Genomic DNA, 23,804 nt, shown 5'->3' on the forward strand with positions numbered 1-23,804 from the left:
GCTGTTGTTGGAATGACTGTTGTTGGTTTGAAGATTGGCCTTGCTGATCATTCTTCCAAGAAAAATTGGGATGATTCCTCCACCCTTGATTGAAGGAATTGGAATAAGTGTTATTGTTTCTCTGTCGAGGAAAATTCCCAATAGCTTGAGCTTGCTCCATAGGCATGTTGTTTACATCAGCATACTGACACTGTTCATAGGCATGAGGGCCCCCACATACTTCACACAGAGTTTGGGCCTGTTGCACTGGAGTTGTTATTATATTGCCTTGCAATTGCTTAGTCAAGGCCTCAACTTGAGCAGTCAACTTCGAAATTGCATCCACTTCATACATACCGCCCACTTTCCTTGAAGAGCTTCTTTCACTTGGCCACTGCTGATTATTCATGGCCATTTCCTCCAACAAGTCATTTGCCTCATTGGCGCTCTTTCTCATAAACGCACCACCAGCTGCTGCATCAATGAGTGTGCGAGTAGTACCACACAACCCATTATAAAAATTATGGACTAGCATCCATTTCTCTATTCCGTGATGCGGGCACTTTCTTATCAAATCTTTGAATCTCTCCCAAGCTTCATAAAGAGACTCATTATCCAACTGATAAAGTTATTAATCTCTCCTCTCAACTTAGCTGCTTTAGCTGGAGGGAAGAACTTGGAGAGGAACTTCAGCGCTAGATCATTCCATGTATTGATTGAGTTAGGTGGCAAAGATACCAACCAACACTTAGCTCGCTCCCTCAGAGAAAATGGGAATAATCTAAGTCTGATAGCATCATCACTTACTCCATTCATCTTAAATGTCTGACAGAGCTCCATGAAGTTAGAGAGATGCATGTTTGGGTCTTCAGTGGGCAGTCCCCCAAACTGGACTGTGGATTGAACCATCTGAAGTATGGCTGGCTTTATCTCAAAATTGTTTGCATCTACGGCAGGTGGTCTTATACAAGACTGGACCCCCGTCATTGTTGGCAACACATAGTCCCTCAGGCTACGATCGGGTGGATTCTGACCATTAGCCTGGTCTTCTACGGCACCCCCATTATCACTGTTGTTTGCCATAACTTCCTCTTGCTCAATCCTTCGTACAACTCTTTCCAACCTTTTGTTTATTCTGTTTTGCCAGCAAGTCTTCTCTATCTCAGGATCAACAGGCACTCTTGTAGTTGGCCCTTGACATCGCATAAACCAATGGTACCTGAGATGAGATAAGAAGAATTTGACACAAACAAGTTAGCAAAAAGTGAAAAGAAAACCAAATTAGAATTTAATCCAATTAACGTAATATCAACTAAACAACTCCCCGGCAACGGCACCAAAAACTTGTTGCGATATTTTTATTACACGCAAGTGCACGTATCATACAAGTAGTAACTCACACAGGTGAGGTCGAACCCAAGGGAATTGCAGCTAAGTACTAATCAAATTGGATTTATATTTCTATTTGGCAACAATAAAAATTGATTTTTAAAATTATAATGCAGAAAACACAACAAGCAAAACAATAAATAAAAAGGGTTTAACAATGGATGTGAAATTAGGAATATGATTTCAATTGCTTTGATTACCCAATTGTTAATGCTAATCAACTATTCTTCTTCCTCCTCTGAGATGACAGATTATAAAATCACCTAAACTCTTTTCAGATCATGAAGGTACTAAATTGCATTGTCAACTATTGCATCTCTGAGATAGTACAACAAACAATTCGCATTAAGCAATAATCTAAACGTCACATAAGCTATGCGAATACTTTCGTTTCACATCAAAACCTATGTTTATTCATTTAGAGCATTCCTAATATTCACTTTTCAGATTTCATATTAGGATCATGAATCATGCTTAAGGTGATCAATCTCAAACATATATTAAGCACAAAGATGAACAAATCACATAAACAAGGAAGAAGGAACAATCAAATAGCATTAATCCATGGAATAATCTCAGTCAATATCCATCAAATCCCTAAATAGGAGTTTAGCTCATAATCTCAGTATTCATATCCATAATCAAACTAAACATAAACAATAACATAGAAAAATAAAGAAAAAGAGAATGAAACTAGATTGGGAATTGTCACAGATCGCCCACGCTTGCTCCAAGCTTCTTCTTCTTCCTTTTTCCCCTTGTTTTTGTCTCCAGCCTCTAATTCACGTTTTTTCTCCTCTCCAAATCGCATCAGAACTCGTTACCCTAAATTAGCCCCTGTGAATGGACCAAAATGCCCTTCATTTAAAAACCTGGAGAATTTCAATTTCCAGCAACCTAGCGCGGTCGCGCTCTACAGTAGCGAGGTCGCTCTACTCTCTCAGAAAAGGCATTTTTGACAGCTTTACGAATTTTTGTGCTTTTTGGCATCTTTTTCATTCTAAATCATCCCAATCCTTCAAAACCTGAAAATAAACAAAAACAACACAAAACAAGCATAAAATAGAATAAAACAACCCTAAACCTCTCAAATACTTCCTAAGTAGACACACTAAAACAAGTCTAAAACTCGCTAATCAATAGATAATGTACAACGTAGTTAACACCAAGATCGCATTGGGAGCCAGCTGAGAAGGACTACTACCAAAATATTATGTTACACTACAGAAGTACGGAAGAAGAGGAAGTAGGGTGCCAGACTTGATGGCAAAACGTGTCCAAGCACACATACCCAAAAGGGGGTCCTCAGCTCTGTCATTTGGACTAGGGATAGTAATAGATACACCCGAAAGGTCAAAGGTCTTCCTTAAGTTCTTTATCTTCTCTTCAGTCATGTTAGAGGCAGCCCCTTTGAACCAAACCACCTCATAATTAGCAGGGCGAGGCTTCTCAATTGGTTTCCATATGATCTCATTAGCAAAGGTGGACCCATAATCTGATGAATGGAACTCTTTTTGTCGTCTCTTCTTCTGCTGCACAGCTGGTGAGACTGTCTTGCTCTTGGAAGGAGGTCGAACCACCTTAGGTCGAAACCTGTGAATAGAATGCTCCTGAGGATGAGTAGCCTGGCGATGAGAACCCTCGGTGTGTTCTCGCTGAGAAGAAGAGTGATGGGGAACCCGACTGGTATCCCGATGCAAAGGGCGTTGCAATGAGTCTCGCAGACCGGACATATTCCGCTGAGAAGAATGACTTCACTGAGATGTGCCTTGAGAGCAATGGGCAGTACTATGCTGAAAAGAGATCTGAGAAGAGCTAGGCGAAGAGCCCTGAGTGATGTGCCTGACAATATGAGGGTCATCTTCGAAAGGTTGTCGAGTTTTCTATTTTACTATCGCCATTTGTAATGACCCAACTACTCTAGACTTTGGACCATTACTAATCTTTATACTAATCTTACGAAAACATACATTTGAAATAACATATCTTTATTTCAAAACTGTAAGATAAAGGTTTAAAACTATATAAAATTCATAAGTAGGACATTGGGATCCCATTGTTTGAAACAAAACATAACTTTGACATAATGAAAACTTAATTAGAACTTATTACAACCAATTGCGGAAAAATACATAGAAAACCATAATTAAAGAGACTTCATCCTCGAATCGAACGCTCAGTCCATCGATTCCATCCCGCCTCAATACACATTCCCAAGCTTCCAAGAACCTTTCCCGCCACCAAAGCTATTTTCCTGTACATATAAACATAGAGGAGTGAGCCTAATGCCAAGCAAGGAAAACCTAACACGTAAATCATATACATAAAATTCATAACGCAACATATAATAAAACATATCATAAACATATGTCACACATACAATAATGGCCATTACTACTTGGGGCTCGTAAACTAAACAAGTCATATGCCCATTAGATTTGTGGGGCTTTCTAGCTAAGCAAGTCATATGCCCATAAATTTATTGGGGCTTGTTAGTTATACAAGTCATATACCCAAGTCTACAACACACATAACATAACACATAAATCATAAGTTAACATAACACATAAATCATAAGATAACATATAGCATAACATATAATATCCTATCCTATTTTCCTTACCAAAAATACCGGGATATGTGAACAGGTTTGGGACCTTGGGACACTCCTAAAAACCATCAAAGGAAGGTGAGTATACTTAAAGAAAAAGGGATGAAAATAATGAAAGAACTATTCCATCGAAAGATACTTACCAAGAACCTTATGTTCAAGATCTTAGATTTCCTAACCAAGAATAAAGAATAAAGTTAGGATGTTGAGTAGAAAACTATAAGAACTTAAGGAAAACAATACCAAAATGAACTAGAGTTTGGAATACCTTGAATGCTTCTATGACCGATCTAAACCTTGAACTGAAATGTGCTATAAGCCTTACTTCCCAAGTGTTTGGTAAGCTTATAATGATTAAGCTTATAATTCCCAACCCAAGTGTTTACACTCTCAAGTACTCCTAGCAGCTTGCAGCCTCTGAACTTAGCTTAATGAATGACTAAATGGCTGGGTACTAGATCCTATTTATAGAGTTCAAGGATGAAAAGATCTTCATTTAACTTGAATAAAATAATGACTTTTTAAGTGAAAAATATTTGAATTATCGTTCTGCAGAGGATGAAGACTCGGTTAGAAAGATGCTGGACTTATCAAGAGGTTAAAGATTAAAATGAGAACGTTTTCAAAAACATTCAAAAATCCATCAAAGGAGCCGATATATCGCCCCTAGTAGGCGATATATCGCCTGGGCTAGTATGCCTGAGGCTCGTCGAGGTGATCGTGCGAAGTTACGTGTTTTTTGTATCCCCGTATTGCGATATATCGCCCCCTATAGCTGCGATATATTGGCATACGCTGAATATTTAAACACGAAATTGCACATTTTCAGCCTAATTTGAAATGAGTAAGCAGTCTTGACTAAGTCCTCTAACGATTTCAAAGGTGCTGACAGACCCTGGGATATTCAAATATTGATTTTAATAAACTTATTCCTCAAAAATACTTAATTATCATTAAACATACACATGACAAGTGTTACTATCTTATTGGGTCTATCTAAACCTTATAATATAATAAATATCACCATCAATATCAATCATATTAATCAAACCTTATGTTAAAATTAATATTCTTAAACTATAGGTTAAACTTAGAAAATCTACAAGTGTTACTACGAGTGTCCAATTAAATCCCGGTCTGAACCAAAATCCACAGTCATAAAAATACTACAATTATTACTAATGCTACTACTATCTATCTAGCTAAGTAAAGTTCTTGGACTCTACACCATTGGGCTATACATTTTCAAGAAGTCTTCCTCACTAAAAAAAATATAAATTGGAGCGAGGGAAAATCCTTTCCACCCTTTCCAAGAACTCCTAGGGAGAACGCTCGCTTACAGACTTGTCTAACAAAGAGGAGTTGGACATCTGCAACAAAGGAAAAATAAAGAGTAAAGTTAGTTAGTGAACATAATGAAGCCAATAGGCGGGGGCATATCCATTAACTAAGGAGCAAAAATGAAGAAATCAGGGGGGAAAATATATATAGGGGGTCGACCTAGTGAGACTAAGCTCAGGTCGACCACCATAGGACTCCCCTAGACTTGGAAAAATCGATCAAAGTCACAAAAAAGGGTTAAGCAAGGCCCTAAGCTTACAAAACGTGAAAGAATGGGCATAGGTGGTCAGCCTACCTCCTTAGGTGGACTGCCATGCAAACCTCAAAAAAATTCCAGAGGACTAAGGTTCAAGTCTCCAATAAATTATACAGTACAAGGAAGACCCCAAAGAGATCAGTAGAGGAGGAGAAAAAAAATTTAGGGTCCCAGGTGGTCGCCTATGCTTAGGCCGACCACCCTAGATCCCTGGAAATCGCCCAGGGAGTGTGGTGGTTGACCAATGATGTGAACCCAAAGGTGCTCAGCCTATGAAGGGGTAGGCAAACCTGGAAATCGCTAGGTGCACAAGGAATACAGCCTAGGCTTGGATTTGAGCCCTAGAAATCGCCCAGCTAAGAAAACCGTAGGGGTAATCAGCCTAAACCCTAATCCCCTAGGACTGGAAATTGCATAAGGCAAGGGAAATGCAAGGGAAGTCCTAGAAGTGGTCAGCCCATGATGGAATTTACATCCCTGGAAATCGCCTATGTCTTGATCTGAAAGCCTGGAAATCGACAGGCTAGTGAATTTCAAAGAAGTGGTCGGCCTAGGGTTTTACAAACCTGAAATCGCCAATGTTAGGGTTTGGAACCCTAGAAATCACCAGGATAGTGAATCTCAAAGAAGTGTTCGGCCTAGGGTTTTACAAACCTGAAATCATCAATGCTAGGGTTTGGAACCATGGAAATAGTGCAGGCTAAGGAAATTACACAGAAATTGTAGAATTGATTTAAACAAGTCCATTATTTTGGATCAAAATAATACAAAATAGGAGATTCAGACAGATTCCTCAAAGATTCAAAGTATTTTTTTCTAAATCTAAGCACATTTAAATTAAATGATGTTAGGATTAGGAGAAAACACTTACCCAAGTAAAGATCTGAGTTTGGTGAAGAATTGGAGAAATCACGCTTGGAGAATCCTATAGCTTAGGCACACAGAGCAAAGAATTAAGAAGTGAGGCCTACTTATAGCCTCTCAGGCTAACCAAATATTTTTAGGAATTCAAAATCCTTGAAAAATATCTAGTATGGTTAAAATTTCAAATTCCTTGAAAAATATTTTGTATTTTTTGGAATTAATATCCTTGAAAAATATATTATTTTTTAGAACTTCAAACTCCTTGAAAAATATGTTATATTTTTAGGACTTTAAATTTTCTTGAAAAATATGCTAGATTTTTAGGAAATTAATTTTCCTTGAAAAATAAAATTATTTTTAGGAATTACCAATTATCCTTGAAAAATTCGTGTTGAGCAAATTATCTATAGTTGATAAAAGTACTACGTAATGTCCTGAGACTTTGCTGTTAAAGTACTGCTATGATATGTTTCTCGGGCCAAGATCAAGTTTACCGTAATGTTGAACACATTACGATAAACTTGGGGGCAAATGTTATCCCTCAAAAATCCAAAGATGACGTGGCGAATAAGAAACCAGCTCGTGACATCACAAATCAGGGAAAAATGACGAAGTATTGAAAAAAGACCAATGAGTAAAAAAGATAGGTCCAGGACCTATAGAAAGTCAACCAAGCCTAAACCCCCTAGGGGTGGTCGGCCTGGAATTGGCCCCCTAGGGGTGGTCAGCCTGACCCCAACCCTTAGGGGTGGTTGGCCCAAGCATGCCCAAGAACCCCTCAGGGTGGTCGGCCCACCCTATCCTCCATAGGTGGTCGGCCTACACTCCCAAAGACACTTCACTGGGTAAAACTCACACTCGTTCAAACTAAGATCAACTGGCCTAGCACCCAGCAAATCAACAGGCCTAGCACCAAGAAGATCATAGGCCTAACACCTAGAGGACCAACGGGTCTAGCACCCAAGCTCTAAAGGGTCATCGAGCCTAGCACCTAAGTCTCATAGACCAATCAAGACTTAGCATTTTCTCAAAGGTCTCAATAGTGCATTATCAACCACGATCCAGAGAAGACAAGGGGAAGACCCACGATCTCATAATCATGGGAAGGTGGACACGTATCACCACTCCCAATGATCGTGTACCAAACCGCGATCCCACTCTTACTGATCATGTAACAGCCCTTGGGTTCTAAATAAAGGACCCAGGGCTTCGTTTGAAGGGGCTCTTTTTTTTGGAATTTTTGGGATCGATGTAATGCCCCGGATTCCCTAATGTGGTTTAGCGGCTGGATTTGTAGGCCGGGAGGGCCATAATTGTTTAATTATGCCATTTAATGTGTTTATGCATGTTTATGAGAATTATATTATAATATAATGTTAATTGTATGCATGTCGATGATATATGTTGAGACCACATTATGATGTGGGTTTGTTCGAGCTGTTCGACATGAGACGATCGTAGAATATTGATTAGCAGTTTAGTCACAACAGGTTTAAGTGTCGGGACTTGGGTTGAGTCTCGGGGTGATTTTGATGATTAGAGCGTTACCGGGTGATAAAGGGTAACGGGATGTGAATTATTGGAGTTTATGATTATTGAGAAAAGTGGGAATTGGAGAGCGTTAATTATTATTAACGAGATAGGAGGGAAGTACCAGATATGCCCTTGGGAGCCTTTAGAAAGTATTAATTGACCTAGGGGTAAATGGACATTTCACCCCTAGGATAGATATAACACTTGATGACTGAAGAAAATGATAGAAAACAGAGTATACTTTAGGAGTTCTCCTGTACCTTCTTCTCCTCACTGTTCTTTGTGGTTTTTGAACCAATTTTGAGGATTCAAGCTTGAGAAGCAAGCCTTGGGAGTTTGGGAGTGTGTTCCACCATTGAAGACCATCATAAGCCGAGCTTTGGGTAAGTTTCTAACTATGGTTTTCTTTGGTTTGCTCTGTTTTAGTTTTGTTTTGCAGCTGATTTTTCTAGGGTGAATTCACGGTTTTGTTGGGAGTTTTGGCTAGGGTTCCCATGCTTGTGATGATTGGGGTGTGTTGGGATGGTTTTTGGTTTATTTGGCATCAAGAATAGGCTTTGGAAGCTTGGGAATCGAGTTAGAATCAAAGAAGTTGAAGAAGGTCGGTTCAGGGGTGTTTGGGCCTGGAGGTAGCGCTACAGCGCCCACCCTAGGGCGCTATAGCGCTCCTCAGGAGGCTTTCTGGTGCTTGGGAGGTTCTATGTAGAGCGCTGTGACGCTAGGGGTTGAGCGCTGTAGCGCTACCCTATTCCTTCCAAACCCCGTTTTGAGTGTTTTTAAGGGTTTTTGACTTGGGGTTTCAATCCTTAGGGCCCGGGATCGAATCTACTCACCGTGTGGGCATGTTTCGAGGTCCCGAGGGTGGTGCTTAGGTTAAGACCCTATTATTGTGGATTCTCATTAATGGAGGTTATAATTGGTTGTGATTAGGTAACCGCTAAGGAACTAAAAGATCGATCGTTCTCAGGGGTCGTCTTTATCATACTTCTCGCTCGAACTTGAGGTAAGAAAACAGTGTATGGATACAGTTGCACCCTGTACAGGTATATGACATGCATGGTTTGATATTGAGGCATGTTGGTTGATATATGTGAGCGTGGATTGCGTATTAAATGCTAATGAATGCTGATTACCTGTTTAAGACACTGACTGGTCAGGGACCGACTCTAAAGTCGATGATCACGCATTGAGTGGCTCTATGGCATTAATGCGGAACCGACCCTAAGGTCGAAGAACTTATAAGCACTTGCCTGGTCTACGACCAGATGTCTATAGCCATGGTATACGACCCCGGTGACCGTTAGTCACGTGGCTTAGGGACGTTGTCCTTAGTTACGACTCTAGAGTCGTGAGGAAGGTTATGATGGTGACTAATCACCATGCACCTGTCCTGATCAAACATATGAAAGAATCACTTAACCGTTAAGCCCTGGTGACCCTATCGTCGCATGGCTAGAGGGAGCGATGCTCGTTATCGTGACTTCTGGTTATTGTCACCTATTTACTGGACTGATAGTCCTGGATGGTTATTATGATCGCTGTTGATATTATATCATGTTTTATTGTGTTTTCTTGCTGGGCCTTGGCTCATGGGTGCTACGTGGTGCAGGTAAAGGGAAGGAAAAGCTTAACCAGCCCTGAGTGGAGAGCTTGGGCGACGTTGTGTACATACAGGGCCGCTTGACCGCCACGGTTAAGGAGTTCTCAGAGGGACTAGGGGTTTACCCTATTTTTGCCGCTTAGGCCTGTGGGGATTGTAAATTTGGAACTGTAGCGACTCTTTTGTATTACGAACTACTTATAAACATTTTGAAAGGCTCATGAGCATTTTATTTACTTAATGAAAAGTACCCTTTCCTTTTTACTGGTTTCACACCTTAACCTGATAATAACACTTAGATCACGTTTTTAACCAAAGGACTCGGGTAGCGGGTCAAATTTCCGGTTCACCGTTCACCGTAACTGTTCTGGGGTAACCAGGGCGTTACAATCGATCTTTTTGACGAGTGAACTCTTCAGTTAGTATTTGGAATTGTCAATTGAGTGATTCAATACTAAAAACTAAGTGGATGAGGTTATTACTGTTCATCAGAATAGGGCTGAATCACTATAAATTCATGTGTGTTTGTTGAAGATATTTGTACTCTGTCGTATTTTATATTCAATCTGTTCAAAAGGTGTCATATATTGTACATACGACCGTTGGCCATTTCACAGGTCAACACTTTTATTTTTAATTCTGTTATTTTTTGGATAAAAACAAGAAGACATTATTTTAGTACTTAACAAATTTTAGTGATAAATTCTATGTGGGTTCGATACTTTACTTTCACTTTATTACTTGTTACGATAGCATACACTTGCATTGTTTAAAAATTACAAAAATATACAAGAGTGAAGGTGGAACACCTTACAAACAATTTCGTTGAGTCATTCAGCAATTTGATAGATGAGCACCGGCACAATCCTCCAATAGAATTTCTAGAATGGATAAGAATGCAACATACAACTATGTTGTTTGCAAGGAAAACAACTGCAAAAAGATGGGAACATAAGCTTACTCCAAAAGTCCATCTAAAAGTACATGAGCTCCTGCAAAGAGCTCACCTTGCACATGTAACAAAGGTTGGAGATGCAAAATTTTAGGTTGATTATGATAGAAAAAGATGTGTTGTTCAGTTGGATAAATGGTACTACATTTGTGCCCAATGACAGGTGAGAGGAATACGATGTTTGTACGCAACTGCTACAATAACAAGCATGAGGGGAATGATAGAAGATTTTTTCTCCCCATACTTCACCACTGAAATGTGGAGGAAGAGCCTTCAGGGGGTTATTCATCCTATTCCTGATGAATCCATGTGGCCCCAGCTTGATGATGAAGAATTATTGCCACCTATTGTGAAAAGACCACCTGAGAGACCAAAAAAACAACGTAGAAGAATAGCTCTTAGGGACGAGAGACCATTTCCACCTGTGGCAGATAACCACAATAGAAAGGGTGTTTCAAGGACCAAAAAATGCAAGAATTGTAATCAATTTTTCCATAATAGTAGGACATGCCAAGATCCATCTGCTTTAGCAACATCATCTCAACCACAAACACAAACAACAAATGGCAGGGGCAGAGGAAAGAGAAAAGATCAAGGAAAACAAAAAGCAACAAAGAAACAACCATGTGATGGACCATCACAATCACAATTATCTCAAACAACAAGCAAGGGCAGAGGTCAAGGCAATGGAAGGGGCGGGGTAGAGGCAGAGACAAAGGGAGGGGCATATCATCCGAGGTAAATAATTTAACTTTGTAATTTTGATTTCTAACTTGCTTGGGGGTTATCTATACTGATCGTGCATACAAACTCTAGCTAAGTGAATTATTTCAGGTTCCAATGGAGGGTTTAGAGCTGCAAGATGAGGAGATGCACACACCTGGAGCACCAATGAATCTGTTCTCAAACCAAGATAATCAGTAGAACCACAACCAAAACAATATCTTTTGAAGACCATCTAACTAATTTTAATGTTACTTGAACCATCTATGGCTTGTATAAAGTTCATTTTGTAAAGCAAAACACATGTTTTCTACTTGTTTTGATGTCATGTTGTTGTTGAGATTGGTTAAATATGATATTTAAGTTGTTTACACAATGTGGTGCAAAATACTTAAAGGTTTTTCACTTAAGTTAAAGTAAAAATATGAGATATTGTAGTAAGCATCTATAATTGACTTTTATGGATCTAAAGTGATACAATGAGGTATCTAAGCATGTCCAAAAAATTTGGGAGCATTTGAAGGTGTTTAAGGTCACTTTGGAAAAATTAGACCAGCTTATATGGTGTTGCATCGCCACCTTGTAGGCGATGCATCACCTAAAGTGTGAAATACATGATGATACACTACAGGCGATGCATCGCCTGGCAGGCAACACATCGCCTGATGTGTCTGTATGTTTATGTTGTCTTAGCTTCAATTGAAGTGTTTAAAGCTCTAACCCTATTGGTTAGACTTAATGACGATGCCTACACTATAAATATGGGTTATTAGAGTTGTAAAGCCTTGATCGCACTTTACAACTCTCTCTCTAACCTCTCTCTCTCTCTCTCTAGCTCTCAAAGATCATAACTTTTCTCCAATAAGCTCACCAAGAATTGTTTGAATTATGTGAATTTCAAAGGCTTGTTCAATAACATATCTCATTCTATCTTGGTGAAGCTTCAAGCAACAATGGGAAGGCTTAGAATAAAGATTTTGGACAATGATAGTCCTCGTGTATAAGCCTTTAGATGTTCCCCAAGTTTGAAGATTTAATTGTTCAATTCAAAGGTTGTATTTTTCTAAACCCTAACTTTTAATTGTGTTTATATAGTTAGTATTGAGATTAAATGTCTAAATTTATGTTATAATCATTTAATCACTTAATCTTTAATTATCAAGATTTGCATTCATACTTCAAATATGGTTATTTGAATATCAAGATTTACATTCATACTTTGAATATGGTTCTTGATTAGTTTTTTAGGTTAGTAATTTTGAATTAATTCATTTAATCATTGTTAATAAATAAAATATAAGCCATAAATTCCCAACAGTTTCTTGACATCTTAGCCTTGTTTAGGTGGGTTGTTTTGATGTCATGAAACCATAATTTGATTGATGGTTTGCTTGTTACTTTTGAAACAGTGACCTCATATTAGGTTGTGGTTTTAAGATGGAACAAACAATGGATGTAATTATGCTGAATTAGATGTTACTATTTTGTCATTGACAATACTAAATTTTTGTTTAAATATTTCAGTAAAGATGAAATACTTTTTGACACATTCAATTTTCATATACTAAAAGATATTTTACATTACATAACCTGAATCTGAATCTGAAACTACAATAGTTCCCATAAACATACAAGCTACATATAAAATCTTAATCATACAAGATAAACAAAAAATCCAAGCCCTCAATTACATCTTCAAGATAATGAAGAAAACAAAACACAACATAAGCATACAAACTAAAGATAAAATCTTTATCATAAATTTTCCAAATGTTAATTTTGCCTCTAAGCTTTCTACATGTTTTGTGTATAGACCCGACTAATTTAAATACCTCAGACCTTTAAAACTACTAAAATATAACTACAATCTTTCGGACATATATATAATAATCAAACTTTAATATTAATACTTAGAAAATCTGAAAATACAGGATCCCATTGTTCATACATAAAATAATAAAGGAAACAAAATCTTTATGTTTAAAATTTAAATATTTAAAAGTACTAAGTGCGAAAACTTTAAAGACATAATTCAAAAGACTCAAAAAATATAACAACGTCATCCTCGATCGATCCCATCGGTTCATTTCTTTAGTTCCTCGCCCAATACACAAGCCAAAGTTGTCTCGGATCTGTCCCGCCTTCTATGTTCATTTTCCTGCACAATCTAAATATAAAGGAATGAGTGTAATGCCCAATAAGGAAAAATTACTAAAACATAAAACATAAAATAGACTTCAATATTAATGGTCATTAACTCATTATCATAATATGTGATAAAAACCGCTATAGTCCTCTTATTTTAACTATTTTTTAGAGGTAGGTTTAGACACAAATGTAGTCTACGATAACAATAAAAATCGCAGGATTTGCTATCTAAGCAACCATATTTCCCTTGTGACTGAAGACCCCAAAAAAGCATACAAACACAGCACATAAAATCTAACTTATTTTCCTTACCAAAATCGAGATATTAGAGACAAGTGCGGGATCGAAAACTCCTAAAACCAAACATTAAAAAAACCATAAATTTTCTAGAGAAAAGAAGATGAAGAGAATATCTAAACCATTAGAATAAAGACTTACCAAAAATCTTAAGTTTAAAAGAAATCGACTACCTAACCATAAGTCATTACGACGAGTTAGGATTTGGATTAAAAGAAAAGAATAAGAAGAATAGAAATAGGCTAGATCTGAGGATTAAGAGTACCTTAGATAGCTAGCACTTCGATCTATACCACAAACACTGAAATCACACTATAACTTACTTCCTAGGTGTTTAGAAAAGCTTAGATTTGAAAGCTTTAACCCCAATACACTTTTTGTTTCTCTTTAGAACGAAAATGGCAGCTTGGAGGCTCTGAGATGTGTTTGAAAAATGATTCAAATGACTGAGTGAAGGGTCCTACTTATAGGATTCAAGGAGTGAAACTAACTCTCATTATAATGAATAAAAATGGCACTTTCTGCTCAACAAATGCTAAGAACTCGGTCAAAATTGTTTAAGAACAAGTCCAACCTGTTGAGGACTGATTCAAGCTTCGGATTTCATAGAGATTCATATTTGGCACACACAGCCAATATATCATCCACTATAGGCGATATATCAACTGTCTTGATTTGTCGAGGGTCCTGTGGTTTCGATCATGCAAAGTCAACGTGTTTTTCCATATCAGCTTGCGCTTACATACTGAACCACGTTTTTGCACGTTTTAAGCACACTTAAAGCTGTTTAAACCACTTTGACTGATTAATATTAGATCCTAGCATCTGAGGAAAGGTTCTAGACTTCCTAGGGTTATCTTTACCTTTAAATTTACCCTTGATTATGTTTAGTCATCTAAAATCCTTAAATCTTTAATAAATATACATGTGGCAAATGTCATATTCATAATTATTCTATTTAAATCTTAGGCTATAATAAATAATACTTTTAGGACCAACTACATTAATTAAACCTTATGATAAAATTAATATTTCTAAACTATAGGCTAAACTTATAAAATTCATAACTAGCTCTACGAGTTTCCAAATAATTTCTGGCTTGGACCAATATCACGAAAATTAAAATACTACAGCATGAGATAATATTATCTAAGTAAAATTTTGAGGCACTACACTTTGCCATCTTCGAAACCCATTGACTTGAAGTTTCTTCTTGCTCCCAATCTCCTTCATCGTTACCTTCATTCCAATATTCTCCATTCCACTAAGCGCAGTAGTTACATCCTTTTGCTTCATCTGGGCAGCGATAGAAAAGTTTATTTTGATTTTTCTTTGTCTCAATAATTTTCAAAACACATTTTCCTCCACATATACATTTTCTATTTTTAAACCTTACATCATTTTTGCCAACTAAATTGCTATTGTATGATGCCATCACAAATCAGAGAAAATAGAAGACATGAGATACAATAACGGATAAAAGAAAATGCAATGCCCCACGTCACTACGGCTGCTTCCTGGAATGACAACTAGCCCTACAAACCAATACGAGTTTTTCCAACGTGCTTTGTCCTCACTCGCACGCTACCTGGGAAAACTTTCCAAGAGGTCACCCATCATGAGATTACTCCAAGTCAAGCACGCTTAACTTTGGAGTTCTCAAGTGATGGGCTACCGAAAAGAGGATGCATCTTGTTGATATTGGTAGTACCCATCAATCCATTTAAGCCCTCTTTAACTATGTAGTCCCATACCTACACAGTCTTAGAATCATCACACTTGACCTTCCCCAGGCAGTGTGGGATTGCACAACTTTTACCCGGTCTTTCCCCCATGCAAATCACGGAATTCTGACTGTCACCGAAATTAACCTTGAAGAATATGGATAAGAACAATATAGAAACTAGTATGCAAGCTTCAAAACTAGGGCATGGAGAGGAAGAAGGGGGAGAATCATACCTATTACTTGGATAATACGAAAGGAGAGAGAAATAAAAGGTTGTTGAAGATGCAGTGTTTTTTAATCAATTTAGTTTAGGGTTTTATTTTCTATATGAAAAAAAGCATCTTTAATTTAAGTCTTATAATATAAATCCCTTAATTCATTTACAAATAATAAAATTAAATTAATTGATGTTAAATGAGGATAACTGGTCATTCTAAAAAATTTGTTGACCAAAATCAAATGGAAGGTACCAAATTTTAGTGATTGTCATTTTACAAGGTACCTGTTGAGTATTATACGTAATAAAGGGAACCAAAGTTGTTCTCAATAAAAACATAAGGTATCAATTGCACATATTACCTAATGATAATAACTAAATTTTGGCAATAGTTTTGGTGTATATCATTTTATTGGCTTGATATATTTATTTTTTATGTTGTGGTACATCAGATTTATTTGGTCAATCTTATTTCAAAATTATGTTGATATTTGTATATATACATATATTAATTTTGATGGTGTATCATTTTATCAGCTTGACATGTTTGTTTTCTTTATTGTGTTATATAAGATTTATTTATTCAATCATCTCTCAAAATTATATTGATGTACGTATATTAATTTTGATGGTATATCATTTTATTACTTTGACATATTTATTTGCTATTTGATGGTACATTATTTCATTAACTTGGTTCTATATTGTGATATATTAGATTTATTTAGTCAATCTTACCTCGAATTTGTGTTGATATATGTGTATATATACATATAATAATTTTGACGGTGTATCATTTCATTAGCTTCATATATTTGTTTTCTTGTGCATCATATTTTTTGGTTTATTTTATCTCAAAAATATGTTGATATATATATATACATAGATTAATTTTAACGATATATTATTTCATTAGCTTGGTATATTTTCTTTCTTTAGTGTGGTATATCAAATTTATTTGGTCAATCTTATTTCAAAATTAGGTTGATATATATTAATTTTGACAATATATTATTTCATTTACTTGGTATATTTGTTTTATGTATTATGGTGTTGTCCGTGTTTTCACCAAAGTACATGTGGCATTCTTTATAGGAGTTTTTAAGCACCTCGAGCGCTAGTAAGGTTTCGTACTATGATCTGACCTGACGTGGATGTCTCCAAGTGAGGCCACGCCCCGAGGTCTGTCCTCGAGGTGTGGATGTCTCAAGGTGAGGCCACGTCTCGTGGCCCTTTTCCAAGGTGGCGATGTCTCCCAGTGAGATCACGCCCCGAGCACCATTCAGATGGTCTTCACTCCCTTTATTTTCCAATCTCCTAGGTTTAGGATTCTTGTTAACGAACCTAGAGTAGCTGCCAGGTGTCAGTCGACATAATTGTGGTCCACCAAATCATCTGAAAACTTTTGGTGAGCCTCGATTAGTGGTGTCGAGTTTGTACCTTCAGCAATCAACATTTTCCATAATGCCGCCTAACATGGGCGAACGTGCGTCGTATCCTGACACGGTCAGATACATGTTCCCCGCAAATTTGGTACGCAACTTTCTACAAATGGGCCCCATGCGATCCCTGGGCCCATGGTCTTTGTTAGTGCATCCCTATGTAATTAATTAGCAATTTACTCCCCAAATGATGGGGAAAGTGGTATTAATTGTTCATTAAGGGCATTAATGACCCAGACCTCTATAAATAGGGCTTGGGTATCTCCTTGTAAATGGTTCACAACTTTGGCTAGTTAAGTATTCTAAACTCAAAGCAATATATATGATACCTAAGACTCTATTGAAGCTTACTCAAACAAGCTTCAAACTCACTAATACCAGAGACTCGTGGACTAGGGATATTTTATAGCATGAACCACGTAAATCTCTGTGTTATTTTCTTCTAGTTTCTGTCAAGTTCTTAGATTAAGTTGATAGCGAAAAAGGCAGTCAATATTTTGGTGCTTTCATTGAGAGCCTAAAGAAAGCTTGAAGAAAAACGACCATAGTGACCACTAGATGGAATGCACCAGATGTCATAGCTCCTTCAACCGAAGCTGGCAGAGGAGAAACCAGTCGTCTACCTCCATAAGACCTCCCGAAGATGGTCCAGGAGGATTATGATGAAAATGTCAATTACGACACCATAGATGATGGAGGTGATGACGAATATTATGAGAAGGATTACCTTCAACCTTAGATGCGGAGGATCCACCAGAGGTGGTGGTGCTCCGCAACCAAGAGGCTACCTAGCAATAAAAACTCGATACTGAGGAGGGGAATGTTTCTGCCCTGCAGGAGATGGTTAATGCCATGAGGGCCACTGTAATGCCCTAGTTAGCCAAGACCGTTACACTGTGTATTTTAAATAGTGCTAAACTCGCTAAACGAGTTATTTGGCCATAAACATGCAACTAGATGTGATTAATGGTCTAGGGTTTAAAGTTTTGGTCAAAAGGAATAAATTTTTCATTAAAACGTTAACCTGTGCATGGGATCCCATAATAAACGTTTACAAAGTTGTTTAGAATTCCAAAAGGATAATTACAACTCAAAAGTTACAACTCGTCGACCTAAGCAGAAAAATAGGGTTTAACTCCAATTCCTTTGAGAAACCTTGGCGGTGGTGGTAAAGCGGTCGCCTATGTACACATCGCCGCCTAAGCTCTCCAACTCATGGCTGGACTAGCATCCCTTTCCCTTTGCCTGCACCACATAGCACCCATGAGCCAAGACCCAGCAAGAAAACTTAAACATGCTCATAAGCAGTGAAGAACACGTTATCAAGTCATAATAAGTTTGTCCAATAGTAATAACCCTACTCATGCATGCATACCATTCATATAAATGATTACAGTATCATATGGGGCCAGCCATCCTAAATAAAGTGATTAACCGAATCATATCAGAGCCTGTTGCCCAAGTTACATGATTAATAAATCATAGTGGGGCTCAGCGCCATAGGATATGGGACTAATAAGTCACCCTTGGACCCATTGCCCTATCCTCTGTATAACCAACTTTAGAGCCAGCCCAACATGTCTAGCGCTTAATTTTCCATGACCATTGGGTTGGACAAGCGTATAGTGTGCTCCTGATTAGACCTAACCAAAACTGTAACGACCCGGATTTTCAAGACTCAATAATGCGGAAATATAAATGTTTTCATTTGACAAAATGTCTCAAAAACCCGTATAAAAAAACTTTTTAAAAAGTCGTATGGCCATACTTAACATTTAATTACAAATATATTTTATAAAGAGTAAAGTGAGCCTAGTTTATGGAAATTACACAACATTTCCAAAAATAAAATGGCTTCCCAAAAGGTCGGTCCACATGTAGATTCACAAGGTAGACTCCAGCGCTCACTACTCTGCCTTGCCCTTATTCTTACCTACAACAAGAAACAACTAGGTAAGCGAAAACAGTTAGTAAGTTCAACTTTAAAAAAAAAGCATGCAGAGAATTAGGGTTCCAGATCCATCCGGACCCTACACAATAAATTTCAAGAATGCAAAAGCATCCTAGCAAACTTATGGTCATGCATAATAACCAATGACAAATTATTTCATATAACCAGATAAATTCCTGCACTCAGAAAATCCCAGAACAAGCAAATATATTATATCACAACTATATCTTATCAACAAATATATATCCTGTAGGGGTTTTATGCCCTAATTAAAACTCAAATTCTTTGTAATCTCATTTTATTATCAATAAAAGAATAAAAATCATTTTTTGACTTGGTTAATCACTTTGCTCACATGTTTTATTTTCATGATTATTTGTTTAATATAAACTTCTATTAAATCCCGAGCATATAGCTAATCTTATTTATAGTGACGTAATCACAGTGGAATATAAATATGAGTATATGTTCAAAATAAGTTAGTCCTAAGATTAGTCAGTGCACTGAATTTACACTGACTTGCCACTCTACGATACAATCTACTTACACATTATAGTGTTATGTTCTTTCCAGAATATTAGCAAAGTAGATAAGATTGGATGTATTTGTTACATCGGACAGGACTGATATTGACAGTTGATAAGATAAGTAAACATACCGTTATTATCTATTCTAGTCATATCATATAGTTGACCATAGGTCAATTCAATCTCAATTCTGAGTGGTTAGTATTCTAACTGATTGTATTATTTGAGTTCTTTGACTTGTTCGTTACCAGCTTACCCTACGGACTAGCCCATACTTACATCTTGGGAACTCGGTAGTATAATTGAGTGAGAGTGTTAATCATAGATATGAACATCTATAGCTTCTGATGAAGAAGTGAAATGATGGTTTCCTTTTAGTTTGGTTCAAGGTGTTAAATGATAGAGATCTCATTTCAGTAATTAAATTAGTTTACTGAAATATCATTTACAAGGAACTAAGTGTTTTAAGGATAAAATACAATGAGAGGTAAAACGGTATTTTAGTCCTATCTCATTGTCGACCGTCTATAGAGGATTGAGTGACAATTATGGTTGTAACAATGGATAATTGATAGCATATCTATATTTGTTATAGAGCGTTCTATGAATTCAAGAGTGCAATTCCGAGTCTATAGTGGAGTCACGAGGAATTAATAAGTTAGTAAATTTATTTGTTAGATTTATGATAACTTATTGGAGCTTGATTTCATAGGCCCATGGTCCCCATTGTACCTTGGATAAAATCATCTAAATAGTTTCAATTAATTGATTTAATTATCAATTAGAATTATCAAAGTTGACCAGGTCAATTTTGGATAGTTTTACAGAGTTATGTAATTTTGAGAAGAAAAGAGAAATTATGACTGATTTATTAATTAAGATAAATTGATATCTAAATTAATAAATAAGTTTAAATCAAAGTTCAAATTATAAATAATTAATTTGATAAAGGTTTTAATTATTATGTAATTAATTAAATCAATAGAAAATAATACGGGCCTTGTTTTATAGTCCAATGGGCTTATAATCAAATGGGAAATTTCACGGGCCTAAAGCCCATGATAATTTTGACCTAGGGCTTTAAAATGGCTGTTATTTTATTGATTTTTTAATTAAATTAAATGGCCTAATTGAGTCTATAAAAGGAGTGCTTAGAGAGAAGTCAAAATAGAAGTTTAATCACTGGTTTTCTGATAGTTTTATATTCTCTCTAAACACAAGTCTTTTTCTAACCCTCTTTGTTATTTTCTCTTCTTCTCTCTATATCTAACTCATGTGTTGAGAATTGCCCACACTAGTCTAGGTGATTCTAAGGATACATTGGAAGATTGTGAAGAAAATAGAAGATCAGTTCAGTTTCTTGATAATACTCTGCGACAGAGAGGATACAATAGTTACAGAAATTGAAGGAATGACTCTTTCATTCCGCTGCATATACTGTAAGTATTCTATTCTTTGTTTCTCTTTGAATTCATTTTAGAAACATGTTTTAGGCTATCTTGCATTAATTTGTTTAATATTAGATATTCATGAAAATAAATAAAGATCATGTAAAAGCTAATCTAACAACTAGCCTCAGAGCCTTTGGTAATCTTTATTTTCATGCATGAATATGTTTAAAATTGGATTATTTGATGTGTTTGAATAATTGGATGGTTTTCATGTTTTTATGAAGCATATTAATTTTATGTGAATTTTAGCAATTTTTAGGTTATTTTATTGTGTTTTTTATGCTATTAATTTTTATATATGCTTTATTTTGTATAAAACATATTAAAAATTAATTAGAAAACGATTTTGGTTTGAAAAATTGCTCAAAAAAAATTTTGGAAAAATTTGGCCTGGCTCCCCATGCGTGCACGCACGCCCGCGCGCACCAGCCACGGTGAACAGTACCCCACCGGTACTATTCATCCAAAAAACAATATATTTTAATTTTTTTTAAATTAAAGAAAATTAAAATTATGGAAATTTATTATTTATAATCAAAGCCAAAAATATCAGATTTGTTATGTATTTAAAATTGTTTTTTAAAAAATAAGATATTTTTGTTAGTTGAGATTTAAATAATTACATATTTTCTACAAGATTCAAATTCAAAATTTTAAAGTAGACTAACAACTTAATTTTAAATCTTTTAATATATTAAAATATTATAATTATGATATCAGATATTTATGATATTTTAATTTAAATTCTTGATTTTTTTATTAAATCTTTATTTGAAAATATAAATATCTTTTTTATTCTATGATTTTTAATATTTAAATTATTTGAAATTTGAATATTGTTAGTTAGATATTTTTATGGATATTAGAATTTGTTTAACTATTTTGAGATATTTTAGAGTTGTTATAACTATTTATATATATTTTTTAATGGTTAAAATATTAGCTAATAGTTGTAACAATACGAGATATTTTTCTAAAATAGTTAAGATATTGATTTTAAATTTTAAAATTGGTTAAATTTTGAAAAATATCATTTTTTTCAGCCAATTAATAAAATATATTTTTTTAATAAATGGGATTTAAATTAACTTTTGGTTAATTGTTGATAAATCCTATTTAAATTAAATTAATATTTTTTTAAAATTAATCTAAAACCTAGTTGATTGTTGATAAATGAAATTTAAATTAACTATTGTTAATTGTTGATAAATTTCATATAAATTGACTTATTTTTTGTAAAAATTTAATTAATTTGAATTTTTTGATAAATTATAGATAATTAATTGTGGTATTTTTGCAAATGAAATTAATTGTGGTATTTTTGCATAGAGTCATAAATTTGCTCATATAGTAACATGATTAGGCCCATCCAATAATAACATGTCTGTTTGCACTATATGTGGTATTTTTGCAATTTGGCTTAGATGCATATAGTGGCCCATATGTTTGTTAGATATATGGATTTTGCCAAATAAAATATTCATAAAATGATAGGTTTTATTTGGGCCCATTAGAAAATGTAAAGTTTAAATTCCTCTCTTGTGGGTGATTCCACTTGTGAAGGCCCATTTGCTTTGCATGACTATAGTGGGCCTAATCAATTAATAACAATTAATAAAACAAATGTTTAAATTCATATCTTTTGGACCTTGTATGAAGATAAGGGGCATTTGTAGTGGGAACGACATACTGGACCCAGCCCTCCTCCATACAAGCCCAATTGTTAAGGGTCATTTACCTGAGTTGGACTTAATTGTATAGGTTCATTATATTAGTTAAACCTAAATATTGATTAGTAACAAATTAATTCTAAATTAATTGAATTTGTTTCAATGTGAAACTTTAGAATTAATAGGAAATTATAGGACTTTGGTTTTTAAAAAAATTAATTTGTTTAATTTTTTTTTGGAAAACAATAGTCATTAATTTTCTAAAAATAAATAATAAAAATACTATTTTTAATTTTATAATGAGCTTATTTTAAGAATTTTATTCGATCTCCACCATTGGTTTAACATAGTCAATAGCTTAATGAGGCCTCGACGCACTTTGATTCGTCCCCCAGCAGAAGGTGTTCATTAGTTATTTTGACAATGTTAGATTTCAAAAGATAGATAATTATAGGTCAAATTCTACTAGACTCACCCATACGGTGACTACTAGAACTAAATCTATGATTATTGAAACCATGGGTCTAGCTCATAAAATAAGAGATTTTGTTTTTTCTTATTTTGATCGAATAGTAGGTTGTTAATAGTGGTGTCCATTATTAAATGAGTTTACAACTCTATTTAACTAGTGGTATTTTTTACTCTCGCCAACCGGGACAAGGATATCATAGATTAGTTAAAAACCTAAAGAAATAGAGATATGATTGTTTTTGGTATTTTTTCTCATATCTTACATATATTTTGGTATATGTTGTGCTATTTCTTGAAATTTGTGTGAATATAAGTTTTATTGAGCAAATGTGATTGATTTCTATTTTATTGGTAATTTGTAGTTTAATTATGGCTGTGTCTACTCCCATCCTTTCTCAACTTTCGATGGAGAAACTCACTGGAGAAAACTTCCATAATTGGAAGCAGAATATCAACATAGAGTTGATAGGTAACAACTCCGAGTTCGTCATGATTGAGGAATCTCCAAAACGAGCATCGTCTCCGCACGTTCTTGATAGCACCGTAAATGCTTGGATAACACCGTCTCCACACGTACGTGATGGCACTGTGAATTCTCGGATGGCACCGTGTCTGCACGTTCGTGATCAACTCAACTATGGTCTGACGCAGCTCAT

The 23,804-nt window shown here is 35.6% G+C and overlaps 1 non-coding gene across 1 annotated transcript; it reads left to right on the forward strand.

The window, feature by feature from the left end:
- Positions 1-524: 524 nt before the first annotated feature.
- LOC133828124 (small nucleolar RNA R71) lies at positions 525-630 on the forward strand. Its single transcript, XR_009890763.1, has one exon. It is a non-coding gene; the product is annotated as a small nucleolar RNA R71 (small nucleolar RNA).
- The last annotated feature ends 23,174 nt before the right edge of the window (positions 631-23,804 follow it).

This window comes from Humulus lupulus, chromosome 3, assembly GCF_963169125.1.
Source record: "Humulus lupulus chromosome 3, drHumLupu1.1, whole genome shotgun sequence".
Lineage (NCBI taxonomy): Eukaryota > Viridiplantae > Streptophyta > Magnoliopsida > Rosales > Cannabaceae > Humulus > Humulus lupulus.